The sequence below is a fragment of the Thunnus thynnus genome, chromosome 5 (genome assembly GCF_963924715.1).
Source record: "Thunnus thynnus chromosome 5, fThuThy2.1, whole genome shotgun sequence".
Lineage (NCBI taxonomy): Eukaryota > Metazoa > Chordata > Actinopteri > Scombriformes > Scombridae > Thunnus > Thunnus thynnus.
In genome coordinates, this window is record NC_089521.1 from 24319909 (window position 1) to 24347243 (window position 27335).

The following is a 27335-nucleotide window of genomic DNA, read 5'->3' on the forward strand; positions in this document are numbered from 1 at the left end:
ATGCCAACAAAGGGATTATGTCTGGTGGAGACACAGTGAAGTATATATGTATTTTTAAAGCACTATCTATTTATAATAAGGTTGTACAGTGTCACATTCTGCAAGTCAATTATTTCCTGGATCCACAAGGAGCTTCATCTCCTCTATAAAGTTACACTTGCACAGACCATCTTTCTACGTCTTCCTTAGTTTGCCACATTATCTTCCCCTTCTGCCTTCTCAGGTTGGTGTGACCTTCATCCAGCTGCTGCCAGTGCACTGACCCTTCATGCATCTGTCACCCACCAGTCCTGGCTGAGGCTCACATTCAGTACTTCATAATTAATTGGTTGTGTGCATTCACAAAAAAATAAAAAAAAGAAGACGACCAATACTCAACGGCAACTACCAAATTAACATAAACCAGCTGGACGTCAAATTAGCTGTAAAGCAGAGGTGATAATTAAAAATGATCTTGGCGGGAGTAAATTGGTCAGTTTGAGGATTAACTGTGAAATGACTCACATGGATAAAAATGAATTGCACCCTCTGGTGCCTTAGCAAGGATTAAATGGCACTCAACACGTAGGAACTCTCAGTCATGAACAAAAAGTACTGTGAAAATGCATGACAGGTGGAACAAGTGGCTCTACACAATATCCATTATTCCTCAGCCACTGTAGGCCTAATACCAGGATCAGACTACACTAGGCTACACTACACTTCCGATTTTGATATGATTTTGTCACCGGTGATAAATTTCTAGCATTGGCCCGATTATGAACGTCGGGAACAATGAACGGGCCTTGTAGTGTGACATAATTGAAAACCAGACACAATGAAAAGTCCAGCATGTCAGAATTTTTTGTATTTCCCTGCCTAGTTTGACATCTGCTACGACGTGTTCCTTGACGTTGACCAACAGGATGACAGAGTGCTCTCTGGCGCACATATGTAAACACTGACACAGTAGGGCCGTCCAGACAAGCTGACTCGCATTTAGTGTCTCAGACAGCGGCAAGAGCAGCACCTCATCTCTGCCTCCTCCACAGGCTGATTCAAGCAGGAAAACCTGCTGTCAGTCATCAGTGACCATTTCCTTGATCAGCTTTTCCTGCCTGAATAAGCCTGTGAAAGAGGCAGAGATGAGCCAGTGCTCTCCCCGCTGTCTGAGACACTAAATTCAGCTCAGCTCACCCGGACAGCTTTGACTTTCTGTGTCAGTATTAACATATGTGGCCAGGGAGCCCTTACAGTGATTGTGAAACCATCTAAAATTAAAACATATCTGTGTATCTTCATTTACCAGAGTATACATTTCCCAAAACCCAATCATTTTCCTTCCACAAGACCTTCTGTTTATATACAGTGAACCTGGTAGCTAGCTACATTTATGTAATGTTCTTGACATGTTAACACATTTGTTACCTCAAGTTCTCTTTGAAGGACAAACAGCCCATACTGTCCTCTTCATAACACCCAGGAACGGGTACATAATTGTTTTTTTCTTTCTTTTCAGAACTCAAGATCACCAGTATCACACATAGGGCTTCTGTAGCGATGACTGACAATTTCTTGACCCTCCTTCCTGACGACCTATGACCTCATGCAAGGTCGAGCGCAAGTTCATGGGTTGATGATACGTCAGGGTCGTACTTGTAGTGTTGCCAGTCTCCTGACCAAGACATGGCAAGAATTTATGGCACTATGATTGCCTAATCTGACATGGTGACCATCGTGAAAGACAAAAAATATTGTGCAGTCTGATCCTGGCATAAGTCCATTTCAAACCCAAATCTCTCTGAGAAAGATATATCAGCAATCTGCCAAATCCTACACAGGCACCCTTAATTTGCACAGAAATGAAGCGTTGACTCATCTTTAATATGTTAAAGTCTGAGAGATCTGTTAGTCGTCTTTCATCATAAAGCAAAGGAGCTGGACTAAACATCACCCGTCACATTACACTGATTGAAGCAGGCATGACCAACTTCCCTCTGAAGTGTTTAAATGAATAGCATTTTGATAGCAATACGAGCCAGACTCAATTACCAAAGCAAAAAATAAATTGGCTCGCTGCTCTCTTTTTTTTTTCTGCCAATACAAATCTTTAGAAGAAAGTATCTGAATAAGACTTCCTCTGATATAAATCAAGGTGACCCCTCACTCTTGTCATTACTGATAAGTTTTCAGATACCTGCTTCTTTGGTGTCAAGGAAAATGTCTGGCTTGGTGTGAACTTTTGCCTGTGGCCTGACTAGGTAGGCTGGATGACATGCCTCCAGTGAGCAGGTAGCATCAAAAGCCTTTGCCTATGTGTCTATGTCAGCCTGTCAGTTCAGCTGCCACAGGGAAGTGGGTGAGGGGAGAGAGACCAAGGCAGATGTCTGTATTGTGTATCCATCACCGGCGTTCAGTCCTCAGCTATGCAACCTCAAGGCTGCTGACAGCCAACACCACTGTTGTTCCCAAAATGCCTTTTGAACAGCAATGGAGATCATGTTTTCCTCTGGGCAAAATTTTTTCGAATAGCTGCCCACTTCCCTGAAACTCATATCATGTCAACTCCTCTCCTTTTCTGCCTTTCTTTAAAAAAAAAAAAAAAAAAAAAAAGATGTCTCAGTCCTCATGCAGAACATCCTGCCCACAAGCTCTCAACTAAGCAATTAAGGCAGCTCCCTCCCAACGTGAATCATTTATCTCTTTCAGGAGCGTGTGCATGTTTACAATATTTATCATGTTCCTCTTACTCATGTACCGAGAACAGAGAATGTAGGGAAGTCACAATTGTTAAAGGTAGAGGTGAGGGAAGAAGTAAAGTGAAGCAGCGTGGGCAGCAGCGAGAAAACCAGCATGAGTTGGCAGTTGCGTGGAAAAGAAAGTATGCCACGACATGTTGAGTGCAAGGTGTGGTCAGCATGGACATGAGTTGAAAGACAGTGTGGGTTGTGGAAGTGTCAAGGTTGTTTTAGAGGTAAAAGTACACCCTGCTGAGTTGAACTTGACCATAATGTTTGGGGCTGAAGTGTTTGGTTTGGAAGCCCGCTGACAGAACAGGTTAAACCCTGGATTGCAGTGCACTTCAAACTGCATTAAGTGGTGGGATGGTCGGGGTGTGAAACAGTTCCAAGCTGCTATCTCCAGCCACAAAGCCCGTTTCATAGCCCGCTGCTGGGGAAGTAAGCACAAGAATTAGCATGCTCACACCTCGTAGGTCTGTCATACATCCGCTTTGTTATCTCTGATCTCGAGCGCATGTGAGAAGAGGAGACGTGTTGAGTGGAAAGGGTGACAAGGGTTTGGTGTGTGAAGTACAAACAATGACACATTGGGACCAGAGAGTGAGGAAAAAGAAAGGAATACTGGTGAGGGGATAGTTTAGGACAAGGCCATGAAGTTCAAGGGCAAGGGTGACAGCTATAAAACCCAGCGGAGATAGGATCAGAAATCCACCTCAGCATGACGTCCCTTCATCATAGGATAATCCGCAGACATGAAAAGACGAGCCTATCTCCAATCGGAAGGAAATCTCTATTCCCCAGATTCTTCAGCCGTCTAATGCCAAGCTGACACGCCCTTCACGCATCTGCCCACACTCCACTGAACCCTATGTGTACTTTAGATAAGCAGAAGGTACAAGGTAATGCATATGGGTTTTCCCTCATGTGTGCCAAACCCATTTTACAACCAATAAGTTTACAAAGTCTGTTCTAAAACGAGGAAATGTCAAACAGCTGTCAACAGTCGAGCTTCAGAGTGAAAGCGGGTCTAACGGATACAGCAATATGATAATGATTTTGATTGCATCCTGTTTGTTGCTTTTAGCCTGGACAGGAAAAAAGGAGATTAATTTGTAATTTAAAATGAGCTACTTGCGATGAACCCAGGGTATATACACTATTCATGTATCAGTTTGTTTGGTGCTGTTTTTCTGTTTGCAGGCTGCCGACAGGAGGCATGGGATTGCTTGTTGCTTGCAAGGATTATGGTTTTATTTTCAAAATGAAAATGACAGAAGTCAGTAATCCAATGCAAAGGAAACAAAAGAGAGTGGGGATGAGTTGAAATTCATTTGACCTCAAAAATATTGCAACACTGTCTGCAATGAGGCGCGTGCTCCAAGGAGACGACATGATTTAAACTATCTGAGAAAACTGTAACACTGAAAAAGGACAGGTTGAACTTTAACTCACCCAAAACATGTAGGAGCTTAAGATCTGAGTGCACGCTGGCCAGTAATTCACAACCTCCGTTTTTCAGTTGGTCAGAGGCTATTTTACTGGATCCAAAAATACTCAGAGTGGATCTCACCACAGAGTTTCATTTCCAGAGCCAGTGGCTCATTACCAAAAAAAAGAGAAAAAAAAGGAAATCATGGAAATGCCTGCTTTGTTTGTTATTTTCTCTGCTTCCCTTGTATAACAGGGTATGAGCTTGCATTCAGCTTTTGGGATTGTTTTTGCACAATCCTGAAACACTAACATGACCTGAATGAGAAATGTCTCCTATTCACTTGCCCTGAAAAGAGCATCTATGATGAAGAAGTGTGGTACGCTTGTCTTTTTCACCCTTGCGGGTAGCAGGAGAAAACATTTATCACCACTCTCCTCTGCTCAGATAAGGTGTCTCTATTTATTCAGAGTGGAACAGATAAACCCTGAATGAAGCATTGTGGGGTAGAGAGGGGGAGAAAAAGAGGAAAGAGAGAGAGAGAGATGGTGGAAAGAGGGAAAGGACAAGGAAGCAGCTTGGTTTTCAATTGCTTGTGTGTGTCCATGTGAGCAGATGGCATCTATTGGAAAACCATCCCTGCTCAGTCAGGAGACTGGAGGTCGACCCCCTGCTCTAACCCCCTACCAACCACCACCACTACTACTACCAGCAGTCGCCTTTCCTGTCTCCACATGCCCCCTGCCCGTTAATCCATTCCCACTATGAGACTGTTTGTATAATGTCATTTAATGGGAATAATCCCCAGGAGGCAGGAGCATCCTATGTACAGTAGGTCTGTGCTCAAGGGGCGGAAGATGGCAGGGCGGTGAATAAAAGGACGATTTAGAAAGACAACAAGGCAGTACAGTGGTCGGTTGAGGGCCGCGCCAGGAACTGAGAGATACAGACTGACAGAACTGCTCAGGAGATTCAACAGGGACATGAATAGTGCTTCTGTCTCCTTGTTCTCCTCAAGAGAGACAAGAAAGAGAGAGAGAGAGAGAGGGAGAGAGGAGGAAAAAAAAGGAAAAAGAAAAACAAACAGGAGGCAATTCTCACTACTACTTCTGTCCTCTCAGCTGTTGATGTACAGCCTACTGTCCAGAGGTGAGGAACACAGTCCACATGCCCATTTCTCACAGAAATTGCCTGTGCATGGGGGGACAGACGGTTCCTTGTGAGGTGACTGGGCAGATGCTGTGGCTGCAATGCAATGCTCCTGAGATGAAATGCATGGTTTAGGGAAGAGCATGTCTATAAGGGCTTTTTTTTCTTCTTCTTCTTCTTCTTCAAACACACAGCTGTGGAGTTTGACAGTGGAACAAGTTTGCACACAGAAACAATGCCTTGAAGCGTTTCTGTGATAAATGTCATAATTCCTCCTTACAAGAACTGACATAATTAACATTTAAAAGACTGCTCTTACATGCTCTTTGTCAAACTATTTCACAGTTACTACGCTGTTGTGGCTGTTCATTAAACATGTTTTTTGCAGATGTAGCATACGCATCACTTTATATCTGGGGAATACAATACTTCTGTATAACACGATACAAAAGAGTAGCGATGTTAGAGGCTAAGCGTTTCTGTGAGCGATTTACGCACCCATGCTTCATCGATAGGGCGTATAATAGGGTATCAAAACTTGCTGCTCAATATTTACCAGGGTTTGAAATTGATACTACGGTTAAACACAAAAGCAAATAGTCCCAACCCACTTTTGACGGGATACATCAGCTTCCCCGGAACTCACCTTGGAGGAAGAAGAGCGAAGAGAATAGTTGCACAAACGCGAACAGTCCTGATATTGGAGAACCCACTCTCCTCCCCCGGTTAAATAACCAAAAAAAAAAAAAAAAGAAGAAGTCCCTAAGCAAGTTCACATTTTACTCTCCCCACACGTCCTGTGAGGGCTTCAGGAAGGCACTATTCCGTTGAAAAAACAGGCTACTTGGCTGACCGATCTCTCAATTCCTGTTCAGAGGCGACACGGACAACTCCTCAACAAAAGAGTCTCTGGTTAGAATATCACGGACTTTCTCCACGCCCAGGTGTCGAGTCACATGGTAATTTCCAGGTGTGTGTGCGTCTCTGTGTGTGTGTGTGTCTCCTAGTAGCAACACACCTGTGGGATCCGCTCATGCGTTTGCCTTGACTGTCAAGGAACCGGGAGTACAGAGGGAGGAAGGGAAAAGAGGGAGGGAGGGAGAGAGAGAGAGAGTCAGAAGCGCGCACTGGAGGAGAGTCGACGCGACCGGGTACGGAGGGGGGATTATTCCCCTCCCAGTCCACACTCACCGCCGGTATACTGTGCACATAACAAGCTGTAAGTAGCAGAAGAACGGAGGGGAAAAGGGAACAAGTTGTGTTGTCTGTCCGCCGACGCACCGAAATATTTCCGCTGGCAGCTGGGAGCGGTGTGGCGACCCAGCGCTGTGGTTCCCGAACAAGGGGTCTGTGGGGGCGGTCCCAGGGTCACCTCAGGGAAAACCAGGAATATTCACAAGGGAAATGTTCAAAAGTGATGGTTTTGATGGTTTCACTAATGCTTCACCTACAGTTATCTGCACAGTTACATTATTCAGTCAAATCATAGCATTTTTCCCCATAAATATTCACATTAAATATAATTACATAACATGTCTGTCTGGTTAATGCCAAATTGAACTTTAAAGATCCCCTCCAGACACATTTTAAGATAAAATACTCTACTTTGAATGATAATTTGTGTCTTACATTTGTATAACCCTAACCCTTCCGCATTTATCTCGTTAAAATTTTTAAAATTACATCTAATCCTCCCTCATTAAAATTCAAAAAACTATGAATATGCACATATTTTTCATTTCAAAAGTTTAACTGTTGAACACAAGATGTCTCTTACTTCACTGTAAAGTCCATTCTCGCTGTATGTGCACTGGAGGCTCCAGGTTTCCACATCACACTTGTGTAAGTTTCATACTGGACCAGGATTGGCTCCAAACTAGTTGTGATGTCACAAATCATGCTCATAGGTGCACTCAATTTTCAGTGAGCACAGAGAAACCGTCCTCCATCGTCAGATGAAAGTGAAAACAGCCTTCTAGTGTTGAATGCTGCACAGTGAAGCTTAAACATCCAACTGAAGTAATAAGAAGAAAAACACATTTTTGAGTGGAGGGGGACTTTAAAAGTTAAAGGGTCAGTACACCCAAAATCACAAAAATAACATTTTCCAATTCATCCTGTGGTGTAGGGACGTAGCCAAGATTTTATAAATCCTACTTCATGAGTCATGAGTCCAAATTTCCCCCAGCACAACACCTCAGGTCTAAATTCCCAGACCCAGAACATGACCTTGGTGTCATGAATGGTAGCTTTAACCAGTTAATGGAATATTGTCAGAGGGGCTCAACAGCATTAAAAATGGCATTTGAAAACACCCCATGGCATGTGTCCATCCGAAAACAATCCCACTTTTACTCATGATAATCCACTGACATCACCCTGGGGAGATTTCTCTATATATAACCTTTGAAAGGAAATATTTCCCAAAGAAATCTGTTGACAGCGAGGTCTGTGGATTATCCAGATTAACCAGGACATTGTTTCTGGAAGATGAGACACATTACTGTTGAGTTTTCAAATGCCATTTCTTGATGCTTCAGTCACGGCCAAACTAAATTCTGTTCTTTTTCACTGTATCAGAGTGGCAGCAGAAGCCTCAGTAACAGATATTTTTAAACCATAGAAATCAGAAACTAACTGCATGCTTTACAACTGCTAGATGTAAGCAGGACAATGTGTTTTATTTCTAATATGGGTGAACTGGCCCTTTTATGGTTGACTAATTTTTACAAGAAGTAATTATAGTGCCAGTTTGATGACTGATTCAAGATTACATGATTGAACATTATATGTTCCAATGTTTGTGCTTTTATTATGAAGACAATGCAGTATAATAATTTTATTGTATTGCTCTTTTCCCGTAGTTTTATAATTCAGTTTACATTTTAAACTGTGCAATTTATCCAAAAGCGCAGCTAGGGACAATAATTGGAAGTCAGCTGTCACTTTATACTCTACGCGCCATACATCTGTTATATAAGTGACTGGAATGTGATGATGTTAATTGCACTTTCGCTGTCAAATAAACAGCTAAATAAAACATAAATAAACCATCTGTATTTCATGCAAATGAACACAGATTAGTGTGGAAAGGGAATTTGGGGACATTGCTTGGTTTAATAATATTTTCAAAAAGCAACCAGCGCTCATTTATTTATATTTCACTGATCCCCATTTGACAATGTCCTTACAAGAGCCGTATTAGTAGTCATTTGAACACAAATTATTGGTCTGCTAGCTGTACCTTGTCTGATGAATCGTTAATCACAAGACGTATAATTTTGCAGCTCTTCTGAGAAGTTTTAGAAAGTGTAACAGTCCTTCATCGCTGTGTGAATACATAATAACCTTTTGAATCAGCCATATGTTGTGGACTTTTCAATAGGAAATTCACAAATTCCTGACACATTCATGCAGAGAAGGGGCTAAAGTTAACAGCTTTGATTTCAGATATGGGCCATATGTATGTAAGTGCCACTCAAGCTTGATTGGCTCCATCATCACCCAAGAGGTTATATGAATAGCTTATTTCTGCCTTAGAGCCTAATATCATATAACACAGACCGAGTTTTGTGGCTCCGTGTCATGCCTTGTTGTGTGGCAGGGTGTCAGTTTTGTGAGTGATTTATGGGCATGCAAATGAGGCTGTCTGTTTGGGGAGATGTGGTGCCTTTGCTCAGTGGGCCCTGGAGTGAAGACTGGAGACTGCGTGGGTGTGAGTCAGTCCCTAACTGCTGACACAGGCACAGAGCTGGCAGAGATTCACAGAGCAAGATGGGGAGATGGCCTTCACAGGTCCTCACATTGACTGATGAGATCAAGGAGAAACTAGGCCAAGCCAGACAAGTGTCAGGCAAACAGACACCCAGAGATAGAGTGAAAGAGACAAACACTCCCCAATCACAAATAGAGCTGGGAGAGTGGAAAGTGGCGGGGTAGAGCAGGGTTGTTTTGGGTCTGAGTTCAATATGTCCAAACCTGTTTGTCTAAAGAGTAATGAGGCTGCTGAGTCTTGGAACATGCAAGCCCAGGGGATGTCGGTAGCCAGGAAAGGCCGAGTCAAAGCTCTCTAAATTCACTAAAGTGGAATAGAAGTTCACTTTGCTCTGCTAGATAGCCTGACTGTGATGACATTTTGATCAATGTGCCTATACCTTCCTGCAGCTTGCCTTTATGTTGCTTGAATAGTGATGATCTGTTATCATGCTGGTGTCAAACAGTACCATTTGTCATACAGTGTCCCTCAGCTGGTCCAGGCTGTAAAATTTCAGACTATCAACACATTAAACAACCTAATTTATGATACAGCATTTCAGTTGTCCATAATGATTTAGTGGTCATATCAGACTCAAGGTTCATAGTTCAGAGACCGTTTGCCATGTGGATAGACTGCCCTCTGTAGGCCGCAGATTGCATTGTTTCAACTAACAAATTCATTAATAAGCAGGATTGACTGTTAATGACTCATTTTTACATCCACCTTTACTATGTACAGCATGTGTACAAAATAACAGAAACACATCTTAAAGACAATGCAGTCCAAAACACAACAGCCCGGTCTAACAAACACCTCTCTAATTTATTGCAGTGATAATGAATTGGAATGCATTATATTGTACTAATTAACTGCATCCACCTTGTGTGGATCATACTGTTTGACCCTGTTTCCATACATTTATGCTAAATTGAGTTGATATCTTTTTCATGGTGACTTACAGACACTGTTCAATACATATGTTACATGTGTTATATGGTGGGCACAGTAATCTGTAGTTTGCGTTTTCATGGATGCAGTTTTGAATTAATTATAAATATATAGGCCAGGGTAATAGGGACTTGTTTGTAAGATAAGAAAATAATTAACAACAGCAAGCATCATTAGCTGCAAACATTATGTATATACTATATATATATTACATAATAAGAGTTAAAGGAGAGTTACATTTTGGGAAATATTTTGGAAATGTTTCGCTGATACAGCGGTCTTATGCAGACTTAATCATATGCCATTTGGTAATAACATACACCTGTTGGTCTTGGCTGTCATACAAAACCCATTATAGTACCATCATTGCTTACATTTTTTGTAGCACAGATGGCCAAAGTCAACACTGGCAATGTCAATACCATGTTAGTCTCATGCTCTGTCTTATAAGCTACAAACATTACATCACCTGTTCAGTGAACAAACCGGAAATTGCACTACTTTGCATGTGAGTCTTGCCTCCGGGAAATTCTCAAAATCATACCCTTAGTTGCGCCCTTGCTATGCAACTGGATTGTCAGTATCTATCATTCCTGTTGTTCTTTTGTATCACCAGGTGAAGGTTGCCAGATATACCGTAGTGGCAAATCTAAAGATGCGGAGATAACAGATGGAGCAGTTCACAGACACAGGAAACTGTCATGGTGGTGAATGATTAAGGTGTGAAGAAAGACTCAACGGGGAGACAGAGGAAGGTTATTTAAAGCGTAAGGAACACTTTGATTTGAATGGCTCCCTGACCTAGCTAAGTGTGCCTCCAGCTGTCAATTTGACTTATAAGTAATTACAGAGGGAAGGAGGGTATGTAGAGCTCACATCAGCTGCAAAGGCATGTGCGACAAGGAGACATCAGGTTTGGCATGAAACAGGCAGACAGGCTTATGGTGCCATCCTGACTCAGTCTGGGAATAACTGCAAGCTGGGAATAACAGGGTAGCAGCAGTGTGTAGGTTGGTGTGAACAGTAGCCTGTGTGAGCATGTGTATGTGTCTGCATGTGTGTGTCAGAAAGGGAGAAAGACAGAATATTTTAATTAGAATATTGATGTTTAAGGATGCTCGTTGAATATACATTGTGTTGTAGATATCTAAAATATATGTTGCTGTGTGATACTGTGAAGTAAATCTAAAATATTAATGTACCACTCTGTCTTTGACCTTGAAGTTTAGGGAGAAACTAAAAGACACCATGAGCGACATTTGTCTTCTCTTATCAGATGTCCCCTTGCACTGGCTGAGCTGTCACTTTACCTAAGAAAAATGTCATTGTTTTTCTCTCTCTGCTCATAACACAATCTAATCACAGTTTGCCCAGCTCATCCTGTATTGTCCAGGTGGCCCCACTCTCAAAGAGAACAGAGGGACTCTCAGCATCAATAAATGTCCTTAACCAGGCTGATGTGATGTAGCCCAGATTACACAATGGCCTGTGTACATCCAGCTACACTTATGTGTAGGTAAACAAATACACACACACTTGGTGGTGTGCACGTACTTTTACACAAAGTGTGCACCATATCCATGTCCTATTGAATCACTGATCGGTAATTCAAAGAGGTTCTGTGTCCTTGACAGGGTCTGTAAATGTGTGATTATGGGGAGAAAGCAGCAATGTGTGGTCTAAGCTGGATCAGCCTAGTTGGCACATACACAGTCTACAGACTTTACTGACGGGCTTACATTTCTCAAACCCAAACAGTCTTACTTAACCTACTATAAGCTACTCCACATGGTGTAAGATAGGTTTGATCATGACCCAAGTATGACATTGATTTTTTCCTCTTTTTTTTTTTTTTAGCCCTGCGATTGATGGATCAGGGGGAAAATAGCTCTCAGCATGTTGAAGACTATGGACTGCACACTGAGCCCCTTTTGGATGGCATGGTATTATGTGGGCTGCCCAGCAGCCTGTGCTGAATAGTGGAAACAGCTAAGCCATCTGTTACAGTCTATTTTCATCTCTCTGCCTACCAGTGGGGAGAGCCACAGCCCAAAGGGACTTCAACTGTTCTCACAGAGTCCTATTTGTTCAACAGGTCAAGTCTAAGCCCTGCAGTGAGGGAACACCAAGCCAGATCTCATTTATGGCATGGCCCAGGTGATTACAAAACCCACACATCACTTGACTGAGCAGAGCTGGTGATAAAGGTGAAAATACTAATACAAAAAAGTAATCAGGTGCCTCAGAGAATTAAAGGAGATTATTAATGTCACGGTTGTTAAATGACCATAACCTTCTGTGTCCTCGAATGCTTTTTAAGCCAGGTTAAAAGGATCATCTCGTGAATTGAACTCAGCTCATGTAATGTATTTCTTGGGTTGAGAAAAGAAAAATTTGGGCTTTCCAGGTGAGGATGAAACAGAAGCTGGCAGGATTCATTTGAGATTACTTGGCGCAAACATGGTGTAATCCCCTTATCTGCGTACTTACCTGTCCCTGACAGTGATCCAAGCCTACCTCTATGAGCCTCATTGGCCTGACATTCTGGCAGGAGCAAATCCCCGTCTAATGTGTCAGCCCAGGCAGCTTTAACACCTGGCACGCCAATGCTTATCTGCGGAGCACCCAAAAGCACCTGCATTATCCCACTGAAGCTTCACAACAAGTGAAAAGGCCTCTAATATCCACACAGTGAAATTACAGTGTGTATTACACCGCAAACACACAGTGAGGGAAGTGCATACGATTAGTAAGGGCTTATGACATGATCAAAATACATGTGCAGTATTGAAAATCCCACATCTTAGCATCCATACTGCTGGTGGCTGGCTCCTAGTGGATTTAACAACTGATGAATCTGGGTTAGCATTTTTGCATTCCATTCATCATTTACATTAATGAATGGAATAGCACCTGTTACAATTAATGTTACTATAAAGGTTTGTTTCTCTCTCCGCAATGTTATCCTTATAGATTCTTTGTAAAATGCCCACTAGTAATTTGTTTTAATTTTATTTTAATTACCTTGTGTACTTGTATGTATGGATGTCTGCTATTGTGTGCAATCTTAGTATATTTTGTTTTCTCTCTCTTTCCTGTCCTTTTCATGTTTTTTCTCCTTCTTTTCTAATTGAGTAAGGTATATCTTAGAGAGGGCCTGTTCAAGCTCCTTTGAGGGTTTTTTTGTTGTTGTTGTTGTACGTCTCCATCACATTTTTCTGTTGTTTGTGTATATCAATTTGTGTCTTTTGCATATGTGAAAATAAATAAAAATCAAATTAAAAAAAATACTGATACTGTTATGTCCCTCTCCAACCCATAGACTTAAAATGTCCTTTAAAATGTTATATTTAATCACAAGATCCAAATTGATCAAATGTGAAAGAGAATTTGCTGTCTACAAGGCTATATTTCTGCATTAAGTCTGTGCACACTTTTGCATTCCTGCTGAAAACATTTTATGCTGTAAATGCACCTTTTCTGACTTTTTGCATGTGTAGGATTTATTTATTTTAATGATCTTGAAACACCCTGTAATGTTTTTATATAATATAAATTATATACCGAAATGAGAGAGTTTAAAAGGGGGAAAAAAAGAAATAAGACTAATTTAAACAGGTGAAAGGCTCAAGAATTGGCAAAACCAATTAAACATTGCCAACAACAGTGCAGTTTAGCTCTTTTTACTTTTCAGGTATATTAAATATTCAAAGTTATATGCCTCCATAGTTGACAGTATATTCGTCTCAGGCCCAGTTCTTACAATGAATGGGCTTCTGCAAATATGGAATTTGTTTAAAGCAATATTTTGAAAGTCAATCCATTACACATGGCAAAAGTAGAACTAGGTAAACGACGAGGCGTTTAATCAATTTCCGGGCCGGCCATTTTTCATTCCTGTTACACAACTAAAGGGCAGCATCACCGGAGAGGGAGAGAGAGCATCCTTTTAACAGGTATTTTAGCCTACTGACCAGATGGAAGTCACTTATTACAATTTATTCACTTATCATCATTGGATTAACTGTATAGCTGTGTTTGAACATGACACAAAGCTCAAGTTTTTCTCCTAAAAGTTCTTCAACAGATTTTTCGAGGAGAGCGAGCAGGTGAGAAAAGCTTGTAACTCGTTTTTTTAACGTCTGTTGAGAAGGGGCAGTTAATATTGCACAGTATATCATTGTGATATAGTCGGATACGTGCAAATAAAGCGTAGTTTGGTTGAGTCATGCTTTTTATGATACTTTAAATGACTTTCAACGGTGATTTATCGTTTCAGCCAAGCGCCATTAACGTTAATTAACCCAACGGTTAACGGTCAACAGCTATGTAAGAAGCAGCTCAGCGTTCTGCTGAACCTGAGAACACAATAAAGCTATGGTTTTAATGTTTTTAATCTGGAATAAAGTTTTAACTACATGTTATGTCAAACCAAAAGGCCTTCAGAGGAAATTAGAGTAGGTTTAGCTTGTCTACAGTGACATCTGGTGGTGGTTCAGCAGACTAGCCTTGTCAGGGGACGGGTTGCCATGACGACATGGAGCAGGAAATTAGTCTTTTTAGGTCGTTTGTAACTTTGTTGCTCGAAGGAAATGGTCTGAATTTGTGTTAAATTAATGTGTACCAAGAGGGTTGTCGTTGGCTTTTGTTAGGGAATTTAAACAATCGGTATTTTTAAGGGTGTGTGTGTATATATATATCAGCTCATACCAGCTCTCCTTAAGAGGAATTTGCGTTTCGAATTACATTCAACGGGCCACCGTAGACTTCCGCCTCTTATCATCATAAGTTATCTTACATGTAACTTAATATTTGGTTGTTAGTTGTCTGTAATGCATATTTTGCGTACAACCTTTTCTTTTTATACATACAACACGAACAACACGAAAGGTCTGTATGCTTTTTAAAGTGAAGCTAATGTGTACGATGACGTCACAATGGGCGTATGGGACACTTCAATCCCATGTTGCATTGCGGTAAGGCGATAGTTTTATACAGATTTAAACTTATAACTAGCGAACTAAATATAATAAACTATATAACTATAAACTATAATTTTGATTGCACCCGAAGGACTGTGTGATTGCTTTGAAATGTAGCGAGAACACCGTAACTAAACATCGTATGTGTCGGAGTGACTCCTCTGTCCGTGTCATTTTCTCGTTAGCTTTGCGCAGTGGCAGTATCGTAGCCTATGAGGTTTATCCGAGGCGCGATTATTGCTAGTTGAAAACTTTACCCAATACCCCGCCTTGACGACTTGAAATATAGTCGGCAATGGCAATTTTTGACGGTCTCTAAGGAGACTGATTTCTATGTGAAGAATAAGTTGATGAAAGCGGTAATAATCAGACATACTTGAGTACGTCGACTGTATTGCAACGTTTATAGAGAATAGGTGTTGATGGGTGTGTTGATTTATGTATGAAGTCGACATGGCTCTATGTATCAATCAATCAATCACTGAGGCGTTGTTATTATTATAGAAAGTTAATACGGGTTAGTGCAATTCACAGGCAATAAGATGATAATAAACAAATGTAAACAGTAAACAGTAAAACAATTTGAAACTAATGCATACGAGAAATAAAAAATATGAAAATATAAAATACATATATAATAAAAGAGTTTAAAACAATAATGATAAAATATAGTGAAATAAAACTAGATAAAAACAAATAAAATCGAGGGAAATTTTTTTTTACAAGAATACAATAATATAAGTGAATAAAATAAAGTAAATACAGATTGTAGTCTGTGATTCGAAATTTATTTCTGCATAATGCTTAAATATTTGTATTAAAATTATGTAGTTTCACATAGGAAGCCTCTGAGACCTTAGAGTTTCATTAAATATACACAAGCTACAGTGGGCCGCATCCTACATTAAATAAATGCCGGTCCAGCCTCATAATAACGTTAATCTGATGATTAGCACTTTGTGAGCCTTCAGTGGAAAGTATCTTCAGTCCCAAACAGTAAGGTAATGAGTCCCACCGCCCCAACTACTGTCACAGGACACTCCCACCCTCTGACCAGACGTTTATACAGCATTTCTTAATCTGTAGAAACTAAAGCATGATGATAACAGGTTCAACCTAGATCTATGTACGCGTTAACTAACTTTTCTTAAACAGACAATAATAATTAGACAGTATAGCCTCACGGATGTCTATTAGTCAGGACCTAGATATGCATTTTAAAACCATAACAGGGGGGAGTGCAGATCGTAAAGACATCCTCTCTGTGATGTAGTTACGTTAGCTTTGCGCAGTGGCAGTATCGTAACCTATGAGGTTTATCCGAGGTGCGATTATTGCTAGTTGAAAACTTTACCCAATACCCCGCCTAGACGACTTGAAATATAGTCGGCGACGGCAATTTTTGACAGTCTCTAAAGAGACTGATGTACTGGTGAAAATTAATACACGCTATACTGATAAATCACATGTGTGATGTTATGTGGTTATTGTAGAGCCCGATGAAGTCTTAAAAAATAAGCGCCATGTTATGAAATAAACGTTATGAATGGGACTCTAACGTGTATACCATCCTATTTGGCTCGTAGTGATTGTAGTGAATTCACTGAACACAAGTAGTTCACCGGTGTGGATCTCATTGTGATGATTGACACGTGCATGTTTTACTTAGGGCATTTCAGTCGTTTAACACGTGATCATACGTTTAATTCCGGTGTCATTAATTGTCTCCACATCTTTCTCCCCACTGTTTAAGATCTGACTGATATCAGGTTAAAATTACAACAATGGCAAAACGTACTCGTGGTTTATAAGGCTTCCAGAGTTTAGGGAGCATTTAACAGAGACGTACCGGAGGCTACGTCATTTCCGTTTATAACTTCTTCCAATGGTAGTGTATTAATTTATCGGTGAGTTTTTAGGTTATATTGTTTGTTTATGAGTTAATCATCGCTGTCAATAACGTTATACACAATTTGGCCACAAGTTTACATCTAATGATATATTTGAACGGTCGCGCAGTTAAAAGACGAAAGTTTAGGGCACTTTTGTTTTCTAGTATCTGCCCTGTCTGTCTTCTCCCTATCTACTGTTCGCATTTATGATATATTTATAACGTTTCAGTGGCTTATTTCTGGTGATTGCATGTTTTATGCTAATATATATTGTTTAAGGATACATTATGAACTCGTTTGGGTTAAAAACACATTGGTGGTTGAAACCCTAACAAAGACGTGTGGGGACCGGAGAGACCTCCCTGTTGTTTCTGTTTTCTCGTTAGCTTTGCGCAGTGGCAGTATCGTAGCCTATGAGGTTTATCCGAGGCGCGATTATTGCTAGTTGAAAACTTTACCCAATACCCCGCCTAGACGACTTGAAATATAGTCGGCGACGGCAATTTTTGACAGTCTCTCAGGAGACTCACATACTGTTAAAAAGAAACATATGACATTATAGATAAATGTTAAGCAAATATGCTTGTAATGGTGTGTATTACTGTTTCACATCTGCTTATTTTGGCACATTATCTATACATAATAAATGCTTGGTCTACTGAAATATGAAGCACTATTTAGGGCTGCAAGTAATAATTCTTGTCATTACTGATTTATTCTGGAGAGTATTTTATTGATTGACTAATATCAGAAAATAGTCAAAAATGCCTGTTATAATTTCAAACAGCCCATGTTAACATTCACATTTCTTGTTTTAGTCAACCAACAGTCAAAAACATTGAAATATTCACCAAAGAGAGCCCTAGCACCATTAAACAGTTGAGAATGACAGATTAAAAGATGCTGCTTTTAATGAAAATTTTAATTTAATAGAAAGTCTGTGGACTGCCCTATTTCTTTTTGTAAATTAGTGATAATTCTCCATGCTTGATTGGTAATTCCCTAAGCCTCCGTGGGCTGAACATTTTCTTATTGTGCATATTTTAAGTAGTGTCTGCAGTCTATTTACAATTATTTTCCCCTATTAAAAAGGTACAACAATAACTGATTTTTAGAGCTCTTGTAATATCTGCAGGCTAATGCAACAATAATGGGGGATACTATAGGAAAATAGAGATCAATTCCTCATGCTGAGCGGAAAGTTCCAGCATTTTCCAGTTTGTTGTCCTCACTCTTACATCATTTCTTAGTGTCATAGTTTCTCTATGAACCCCACAGATTATGTTTCTAGATAAACATTATAGAGTAGTCCTATCCTCAGATGCAGTGCTTCCAAAATATACATCATAAAGTAGCATATTTCTATAAATTTACATACATAAATGTACATCTCACATATAGTTTTCTGGTCGTGGTGCAATGTACTTGCCAGACCAGTAGAGGGCACTCTGTCACAGGAGATGGTGTAGTGCTTGTGACGGAAAGGGAAGCCTGTAAAGTAGAGGAACATACAGTTGTTACTCTGCTAAATCTTTATATATCAGTCATTTTTGCTGTCTATGTAAGAAATAAACAATTTTAGACATGATTTTATAGATACTACACTAATTGGAGTTGGAATTTGGAATTTTTTTTTTTACTTGCACCATGAAAGCTGTGCTTAATAGTCTCCTGTGATTGAGCGTCTTCATCTAAAGTGAAACAAACACTTGTGCAGTCATGTTTTACCACTCTGTAGAGATCCGTAATTGCAGTGATCTCTGATTAGGAGAACGGTAGGTTTTATGCAGTGACAGAAGAGGGTTTAATCAAGTCAGTCTTCTCATTAGGCAGATGAGCTCAAAGCCTCTCGTCACACTGTTAACACTCTCTTGCACCCTTGATGTCATGTAAACACACTTAATTTTCTCACCTTCTTACATTGTCCATACTTGCCACTGTGATGGGACTGGCATTTTTTTCAATCTTACCTTTAAAACTGTACTTCATTATTGTTCACAAAATGATATAGCCTATATTATAAAATATTGAGCTGTAGAAAACTAGGACTAAGGTTGGGAGAAGTTGTTGAGGAAATTATTATTTTTCAAAGTTAGTGAATTACTTTCTAATATTGTATTGTAATATAATGATATGTGGCCATGTAATATTATTGTAGATTGTAATTAAATTTCTCTACATGTATGTTATCATCTACAATCTCGCAGCTAAATATTTGGACATGTTTCTGACCAATCTTGTATTTTGAGTATCTGAAATGTCATTACTCAGGGTTTTAGTTCAGTATCTATTATTAATCAGAGGTTCAAATATTTTGTAATCTGATTATTGTGGCCCTGCTGCTTGAAATGTATGACTCTCCCACCCTGGTAATGGAATTATGGAAATAAATGAATCATGCTCTCAGACAAATGGAGCATTTGGTTGTCTTTCAAAGGTGAATTGAAGGCTTTGAAGAGTGAGTCATACTAACATAAATTATCCAAGACAGTTTTAGCATTTCATCTTCATTCATGACGCATCACGCACTTGCTTTTACTATCTATCATACACATCCACTGACCATGGATCAGTCTGCACTCTACTTTCAGGGTAGATGTTGCCTATGTGCAGTCCTCTTGACCTGCATATGACCCATTGTTTTCTGCGTGTTAAGATGTAATTATGGTACTCAAGGATAAATTATGTGAGATATGCACAAGTGTGCCCTTCACGGCACACTTGACATCTCACCATCTCTGACCTTTCAAATATCAGCGACAAGTTATATATCTCTCAGAAATTAAATGGCAAGATGTGCTTTGTTCTGTGTAAGCGACAGCTGGAGACTTGCCAAACATAAACAAATAAATTGCACAGCATCACAGGACTAGTTCCTAGGTAACCATGTGACAGTGCCGACAATTGCTATGGAAACCAGCGTATCGTCTCTCTCTCTCTCTCTCTCTCTCTCTCTCTCTCTCTCTCTCTCTCTCTCTCTGTCCTTGTGTCTCGGTTCTTTTAGGAAATGTGTGAGAATATTCCCTTTCCTTTGAATTGGATTTACTTTCCAGGTTTGACAGTTGTTGAGGAAGACACTGTCACGTCATACTAAGTAATTCCCCTCACACTCAGTACAATTTGTAAAATAAATTCAGGCAGGCATATCAAATGCTATACACTGGGGTAAAATGTATGGTTGATAACATAATGTTAACTGGTAGAGCTGAAAAAGCTAAGCAGACTGCTCTTGCACATTACTATGCAATAACTGCCCTGCTTTCACGCTTTTTCTCCAACTAATTTAATTTGAAAACTGTAATTAGCATGAACTCCATTTACAAATGAAGATGTTTTTCAAGATCAGCGCAAACAAAAACCACCTTTAATAATTTTCCTTAGATCTTTTATTCAGCAAACTAATTTGCAACATGCTTTGCAGTAGGTCTTTTATTTTGATCATATTTGTCACAAATCCAGTTACAACTCCATGCTCCAAATGGAAAACCAGGCTTCTCTTCAAAGAGCGATACATCACAGCCTTTTCCATTAAAAAAGCAGGTGCAAATCTAAAAGAGATGCTTTGATTTATGGGCCAATTATGTACATCCTTGTTGCATCACCTTTATGTGAATACTCTTCCTCTTTCCTCTGAGCTGATCAGAAGAATTAGTCCATTATTCTTTGTAGATAACTAGAAATGTAGAGATCACACAAATGAACAGAAAACCTCAAAAGTTATCATTCAACACACCCAATTAAACTTGTTCCAATCCCCTAATGCCATCTCCCTCTTAATCACTGCGTGGCGTACAAGGGGTTGCCCCCAATTAGCTGCCTCCTGTGACACCCTGACACATCGTGATTGTATTTCAGCTTCAATTACTTTGAAAACCCTTCAGGCAGAGGTGATTGGTCTCCTCTGCACTTTATTCATCTTCCCATGCTCTGTTTCCCCTTCTTTTGATTGGTAGGGGATGTTAAAGGGTAGTCCATCACTTTTAGGAACAAAAGAGCCATAAACTGTAACGATTACTGTATTATTTTTATTCGTGCTTGGCAGATACTGTATGTACAGATGAAACTGCTGAAAGTTTCCATGTTATGTTTTATTATTCTGAAAAGTGACCACCACTTAAATTCACATCCCCCTCATTGTGGAAGTTATATTTAGTGCGGACATCTGTCTGACTGAGGTGCCACATGTAGCCAGTAATTTACTGGAAAATCTGGTTGACTCACTTCTCCAGCTTCACATCCCCAGATTTTTTTCATTTTGAAACTTCAGTCTCCAGCTCCAACTGATGTAGCAGACTTTGTGGAACTCTTTTTTTATACATATACAGTAGTACACCCAAAGACCTGTAAGCAGTGTTTGATGTGTAAAATAAGTTCTCTTTTCTTTTAAAACAGTTCAGTTACTTTTCATTCTACCATAAAATCAGAGCTAAATAGGTAACATCCAACTGAGGAATGTCCTTGAAAAGTAAGAAATGTTTTATTCTGTCACTGAGGATGAAGTCTGTACTTTCATTGTCAGCAGCACTAAAGCTAGATCAGGAGCGGCAATTTTATTTTGTTCCTGTTGTTTCTTGCCGTAATCACTTGTGACGACTTAAGCAGTTAGCCTAATAATTTTCCTGAAAATGGAAAAACAGTTATTTTCAGGCTTTTTTTTACTTTGGCCAAAGACTAATGTTGCACTAAAATGTTCAAATGTCCGTAACATGAACTGCTCATGAAGGACCTTAATTCACAGTCACAACATTCATGCACCCTGGTCAAAGAGGTAGCGATTTTAGTCTGCAGATACACAAAAGCAACAGGGACAGTTACAGTTTATTTTAATTTTTTACTTTCTGTTGGCAGTTTAGATTTTTTCCTGCTTCACAAACACCAAAATTACCTCTTGCAGTAATAAATGAGATTGTGTGATTTCCCTCCAAGAATCTCAGAAAGTACAGTACATTTAATGTTGTGAAATTATGGACCATGGTACGTACTTTACATTTCAGACACTTTTTGTGGTCCAATCCTCAGATGCAGTGCTTTCCAATTTTTCTAAGTTTTCTACTGGGCTATTCCTTCTAATTAGTTCAGAGGGCTGAGAATGGATTCTCACAAGTGTGATGGTGATGTAACTGGGACGTTTGAAAGGAAAAATGATGAGAATACCAATAAAGTGAATAGAGTATACATTTTGTTGGATGGTAGAGTGGTTGATAGGTTTGAAGTCTGTGTTTATTGGTGTGTGTGCATGTCCCCCTATTTATGTCAGTCTATTGGTTGTTAGAATAGAAACCCCATCTCCTTCAGACTATTAGAAGCAGAACCTGGAGGCCCCCAGTAGCCTGCGGCTCCCAGAAATAGCTTTTTAAAAAGTACCAGTCTCCCCTGTTTCCTCAGGAGCCAGGTGCTTTTAATTGGATTTTTTTGACAAGATTATTGCCTGCTCTCAGGCCAAACTTGAATAGTGTGTAGTTTTCGCAAGTGTGCCTGTATAGTCACTTTAATCATAAGTAAACTTCACAAAGAACTTTGATTTGATTGGAAATTACAGTGTGTCCAAAGGTTGACCTTCCTACATTCTCTACAAGTGGTGCAATCTCATGTAATCCTAAAAACCTGCTGAGACTTCAACCAGTGAGTGAATCATAAAGTCTGACATGCATGTTGTATATCTTCATGTAATACCACAGTTTTTTGAAGAAATTAGAGACCCAACACTTTGAGATATTCCAGAGCCATTTTGTAAAACCACTTTCATTAGGGGATGAAATGAAATCCCTAATGTGTAGACAGTATGAAAGCATGGATTCCCAGGGCCCCAGGCCCTCCAAAGTATTCTGACCTTCTTAAATGAAACTGACTTTAGGAAGCGCATGTACTGAAGGCTATGAGTTATACCCACTGGCCCTATAATCCCTTAGAAAATGTTTTAAAAAAAGAAGAAAAAATCCTATTATAACGGCATAGCAGGTCCAAGCCCGGTGAATGCAATTAGTCAGGGAAAATGAGCAACATCTCTGCCTAAATGGGCACTTGAATTGATAAAGACAAAGAATACGATCTTATCAAGACAATTCGACTGTTTTATTGTTTAGTATAATTTGAAATAATTGTGCTAGGATACTTGATCCCTATCAAGGACAAGAGACTTCCACAAGGGCAATTATTTGGTTGTTGTCTGTGTTACCTTGCAGGATAGTTATGGGTCCAATGTTATTATGTGATTTCATCTTCAAATTGTGTGTATTGTTGCTCATTAGAAAACTGTGCTCTAGAAATGAATGCAGCATAGTTAAATAGGTGGGTATTTATTGAATTTGAATTGGCAGACCATTGTTACTTCACTCTAACAAGGTAAATCTTCTGAGAGGAGGTGTTCCAGTTAAAATGCTTTAGAGAATGCTCAATTAGAATGATTTATGCTGTTTTTTTTTATCGCAGAGAGTGGTGATGTTTTGAACATAACCAGCCTGACAAATGAAAAGGAAGTGCAGTGAGTTCACTCATTCAGACAAAGTAAAGTCTCATTATATCTTTATTAAACATATTTTGAGCATACAGCCTGTGCATGTGATGGCTGTTAAATTTGAACTTCTATAAAAGGGCCTGTTAAAGAAGCTCCACTACAAAATGGTCACCCTGTGAGACATGAATTATGTTCAGAATCTGCTGGCCTATTGTACAGCAAGTAGTCAGTCCTAGATGGTATTCTGTCAGTGTACTGCTGAGAATCTCTGCAATAATTGAGTGATACCAAAGTATGAAGTGAGACATTAGCTACTTTTCTCATGGCTCAGCCGGGAAATTTTAACAAGGTACAGGATTTTGAGGGTGGGACATCAGGTGGGAGTTTTTATTAAGGCACTACTTCTGGCTCCGCTGTGTCATGCCCCTCATGCTATGTCTCATCTGTTCTCGTCTCGCCACTTGTTATAGCCAGCTAAAAATGGGTTCTGGTGTTGCTTTCGCTAATCTAACACCATAGCTTTGGGGTGTTGAACAAATTGAAGTGCGAGGTCCCTACCCTGCTGAACTTCAAAAGCATTGTTGGTGAAAAAGTTCCGAATTGGGACAAATTTTTTCACAAGTCAGAGGATGAGTAATCCTTGATACAGCTTCTGGTTTAAGTGTTAGAAGTCACCAAAGCAGTTCTCAAGCGCTGCTGGATCTGGATGAATTACAAAATAGGTTAACATGCCAACCTGAGTCTTGCCTAATACGTCACGATTAGGGAGGGGCCAGAGCTAAATAAGCTAATTTTGAATTTTTACACCCAACATGTGTATTGTTGGAATAATCAGCTGTATAAACATGTTTACCTATGTTTATGTTATGATTATGTAAACAGCTTAAAAAGAAGGAGCTTTTAAGAGATGTCTGTTTCGGATGCTCTTTGTATGTGTTTGTGTATGACTGGCCGTGTTTTGTCATGTGTCTCATAACTTTTTCTGCCCGATTTTAATGAGGCTGCCTGATTTGAATGAAGGCTGCAATAATAAAATGAAGTTCTTCTGTGCTACAGACGAAGAGCTAAAGATGGCAGAAAGTTTACTTAAATGAGCCATTCCTCTCAACTAAAAATGCACTTTATTGGTGACAAAACAAAGAAAGCTGTTTCAAGAGACTTAATGTCCTTGCCAAACAGTACGTTGCTATTCCTGCCACCGCCGTGCCCACAGAGAGCGTTTTACACTGCGGGGTAAGCTGTTAACAGACTGTTGGTGCCTTGGCCAAGGATGTGCTTGTTTTCTTTCAAGAGAAATAGGCTTGAACATGCTGTAGCAAGCAAGGGGTTTCTCATTAGACCTACTCGTTGCCATTTTTATGATTTACTTTAGAGAGACCAAACACAACAAAATATGTATACCATTTATGAAAGCGCAAATAATTAAAGTCATTATGTATGAAGGACATATGTTTAATTATTTATTTTCTGTTGAGATTTTGATCAATTTTATGATGAGATCTTCTGTACTATTTAGCTGCTACTTAATACAGCTGGATTAGTAGTTACAGTTTGAGAAATTGGCATGACTGTTTAATTATGTAAAATGCTTGTTTCAGTTACTTTTAATGGATATTTAGGGATATTTTGTTCAGTGTCCAAAGTGGCTGAGCTCCTCCTATTAGTTGTGTTAATTGTACAAATAATACCTTTTAAATATTTACCTTAAAACTAAACTCAAACAAAAGTAAGAGTAAAACTAGTCAAAAACCTTCCAAAAGTATTAAAAAACACCAGAAAAATGTTACTTTAGCACTACTGATCTTGCAATTTTCCACATTTACCATCATTTATTTGTCACTGAAATAAAATCTTCCTAATCTTAACCTCTGGAAAAGGGTCAAGTAAACTAAGCTTTTATTAGGAAAAATATCAAAATAGGAAAGCATTTCATGGTGTACTTTGCATTCAGGATGCTTTCACCTCCAGCAGGAGGCTCAAACAACAAAATACAATATTTAGTAATGATGTAGGCAGTATTCGGTTGTCACTTTGTAAGTCTGAGATTACGATGACAAGTGTTCCACTATACACAGCATTTTTCACTTAATTGAATTTGTGTTAATCGTGGCACTTAATCCACTTTAACATTTATATGGTATGCATAATTCATATTGAAGCAGAATGTTTAATATAGCAAGGCAAGTACATTCCCACCGATGTTGTGGTGGTTACCCCCATGAAACATAATTAGAGCCATCGGAAGTGCAATTCATCTCTCCTTCCGTAATCAAATTTAGAGGATATAATCACATATGCTCCTTTATTGGCAGCTAAATGGACCTCCTCTGGGTCGAGCAGGTCTTCAGGCTGCCATAGTATTTATTCACATGGTTCATAGGGGGTAAACAAGGAAAGAGGCATTTTACTGAGGCTACACAGAGGAACAGTTTTTGTTCCTTTTTGTAGGCCTGCATCATCTTAGTCACCTTTAATAATTAGCACTTTGAGATGGGGAGTCATGTTGAAGATACATCTTTCAAACTCAGCCAACTTGTCATACACACTATGACTTCTGCAAGCCACTTAAAGGTGCAGTGTGTAGAATTTAGTGGCATCTAGCAGAATGGACTTGGCAGAAATTGAATATAATATTCATAAGTATGTTTTAATTTGTGTTTAATCACCTGCAAATAAGAATTGTTATGTTTTTGTTACCTTAGAATGAGCCCTTTATATCTACATAGGGAGCGGGTCCTCTTCCACAGAGGATGCCATGTTGCACCGCCATGCGCCTATGGTAGCCCAAAAGGGACAAACCAAACACTGCCTCTAGAGAGGGCCTTTCATGTTTCTGATAGTTTCGCAGCTGTAGGTTCTCCTACACACTTGGAAGGGAAGGGAGAGGGGTATTCAGTTGGTTGTGATCTGCAACCTCACCGCTAGATGTCACTAAATCCCACACACTGGTCCTTTAAGCTGGATTGATACAGTGTATGTCGCAAGGGGGTAACACCTGACTGATTTATAGTGCAGTGTCAGATTTCATCCACTGATAGCACTGCTACAACACCAGATGGATGTATTGTGCATAATCAGGCCATATCATGCTTAAATTATAGTCCACACAGTAATTGTGTTTACAATATTTCATTCACTTTGATATAAAGCGATGATGAGAAGGTTTGTCGTCTCATTACAGAATAGGAGACTACTGCTGTGCAATTGCCATGTTTATATTCGTTCATTTGCTGTGTTACAGAGAGCTGTGATTGCAGTGAGCAGAAGGTTTGCAGTGCAAATGGCTTTTCTATATGTGTGTTACTGAAAAGGAGATGATTATTGTCCATTTCTTCATCTTTCTTAATGTTTCTCTACTATCAACTGTCTTAACCAGCATTGGAAACTTGTAAGAGAAAATACAAGCAGCCAAAGATGGCCAATCTCAATTCTTATGGTCTCCGCATGGTATCTTCTTAGCCTCATGTCCCTGACATGTTGTTACATATTTGAGGAATTATTCATCAGCTACAGTCTTTGTGGCTACACCCGTGGGCTCTGAGACTATCCCATAACCCATTAACGCACTACTATGAATCCTCCATTAGGCTTTTGTGATTTACAGCTTTTATGCTAGAAAAGTGCATACACTGGAAAATTAATTAATGTCACGGAGTAGCACATTACCAGATGTGGTTTGTTTGTGGATATGTTTTGGTTCAGGCGCAAGATCTCTGAGAGAAACCAAAACAGAGAATGGGCAAAACTAAAGAAAAAGTAATTCTTACGTTTATTTATGTCTTATTGCAGTTACTGACTAAATTTAAACTAACAGCAGATAAAACCCTCAGCAACACAAGTACACATACTGGTCTCATACACTGCTGAAATGCTATTGGCCAGAGAGATGCAATCTGAAAGGCGTCCCGCTGCAAGTACCAAGTGTGTTTGACTGACAACTTGACTTGAACTCAATTGGAACATGTCAGGAACCAGCTCCGCCTGTAAATGGGAACTGGATTTTA

At 39.6% G+C, this 27335-nt stretch overlaps 2 protein-coding genes, 2 long non-coding RNA genes and 3 other non-coding genes across 14 annotated transcripts in view; 5 read left to right on the forward strand and 2 right to left on the reverse strand.

The window, feature by feature from the left end:
• The window catches only part of plxnb2b (plexin b2b), a 122332-nt gene extending 115978 nt beyond the window's left edge, over positions 1 to 6354 (reverse strand). Inside the window, exon 1 of one of the 2 annotated variants that reach the window (XM_067590302.1) lies at positions 5945 to 6354. The gene's annotated coding sequence lies outside the window, so the exon portion shown is untranslated. The remainder of the gene's footprint in view (positions 1 to 5944) is intronic. The other variant, XM_067590301.1, reaches the window with a different exon arrangement.
• An 80-nt stretch (positions 6355 to 6434) lies between these two features.
• On the forward strand, positions 6435 to 13401 carry LOC137183328 (uncharacterized). 2 transcript variants are annotated; one of them, XR_010928443.1, is made up of 4 exons: positions 6435 to 6517; positions 10620 to 10770; positions 11369 to 11515; positions 11861 to 13401. It is a non-coding gene; the product is annotated as an uncharacterized lncRNA (long non-coding RNA). The 2 variants fall into 2 exon arrangements; XR_010928442.1 differs by having other exon boundaries at positions 10620 to 11515.
• A 459-nt stretch (positions 13402 to 13860) lies between these two features.
• Positions 13861 to 27335, forward strand: part of shisal1b (shisa like 1b) — a 107472-nt gene continuing 93997 nt past the window's right edge. For 2 of the 5 annotated variants that reach the window (XM_067590303.1, XM_067590307.1), the window contains exon 1: positions 13861 to 13959. The gene's annotated coding sequence lies outside the window, so the exon portion shown is untranslated. Of the gene's footprint in view, positions 13960 to 13983; positions 14113 to 27335 lie in introns of those variants that run through there. The other 3 variants (XM_067590305.1, XM_067590308.1, XM_067590304.1) reach the window with 3 other exon arrangements.
• On the forward strand, positions 15169 to 15309 carry LOC137183873 (U4 spliceosomal RNA). The gene has a single exon (XR_010928570.1). It is a non-coding gene; the product is annotated as a U4 spliceosomal RNA (small nuclear RNA).
• On the forward strand, positions 16266 to 16406 carry LOC137183876 (U4 spliceosomal RNA). The gene has a single exon (XR_010928573.1). It is a non-coding gene; the product is annotated as a U4 spliceosomal RNA (small nuclear RNA).
• LOC137183877 (U4 spliceosomal RNA) lies at positions 17262 to 17402 on the forward strand. Its single transcript, XR_010928574.1, has one exon. It is a non-coding gene; the product is annotated as a U4 spliceosomal RNA (small nuclear RNA).
• LOC137183331 (uncharacterized) overlaps positions 17609 to 27335 on the reverse strand; it is a 108544-nt gene continuing 98817 nt past the window's right edge. Inside the window, exon 4 of one of the 2 annotated variants that reach the window (XR_010928445.1) lies at positions 17609 to 18368. This is a non-coding gene — a long non-coding RNA (uncharacterized lncRNA). Of the gene's footprint in view, positions 18369 to 25828; positions 27313 to 27335 lie in introns of those variants that run through there. The other variant, XR_010928447.1, reaches the window with a different exon arrangement.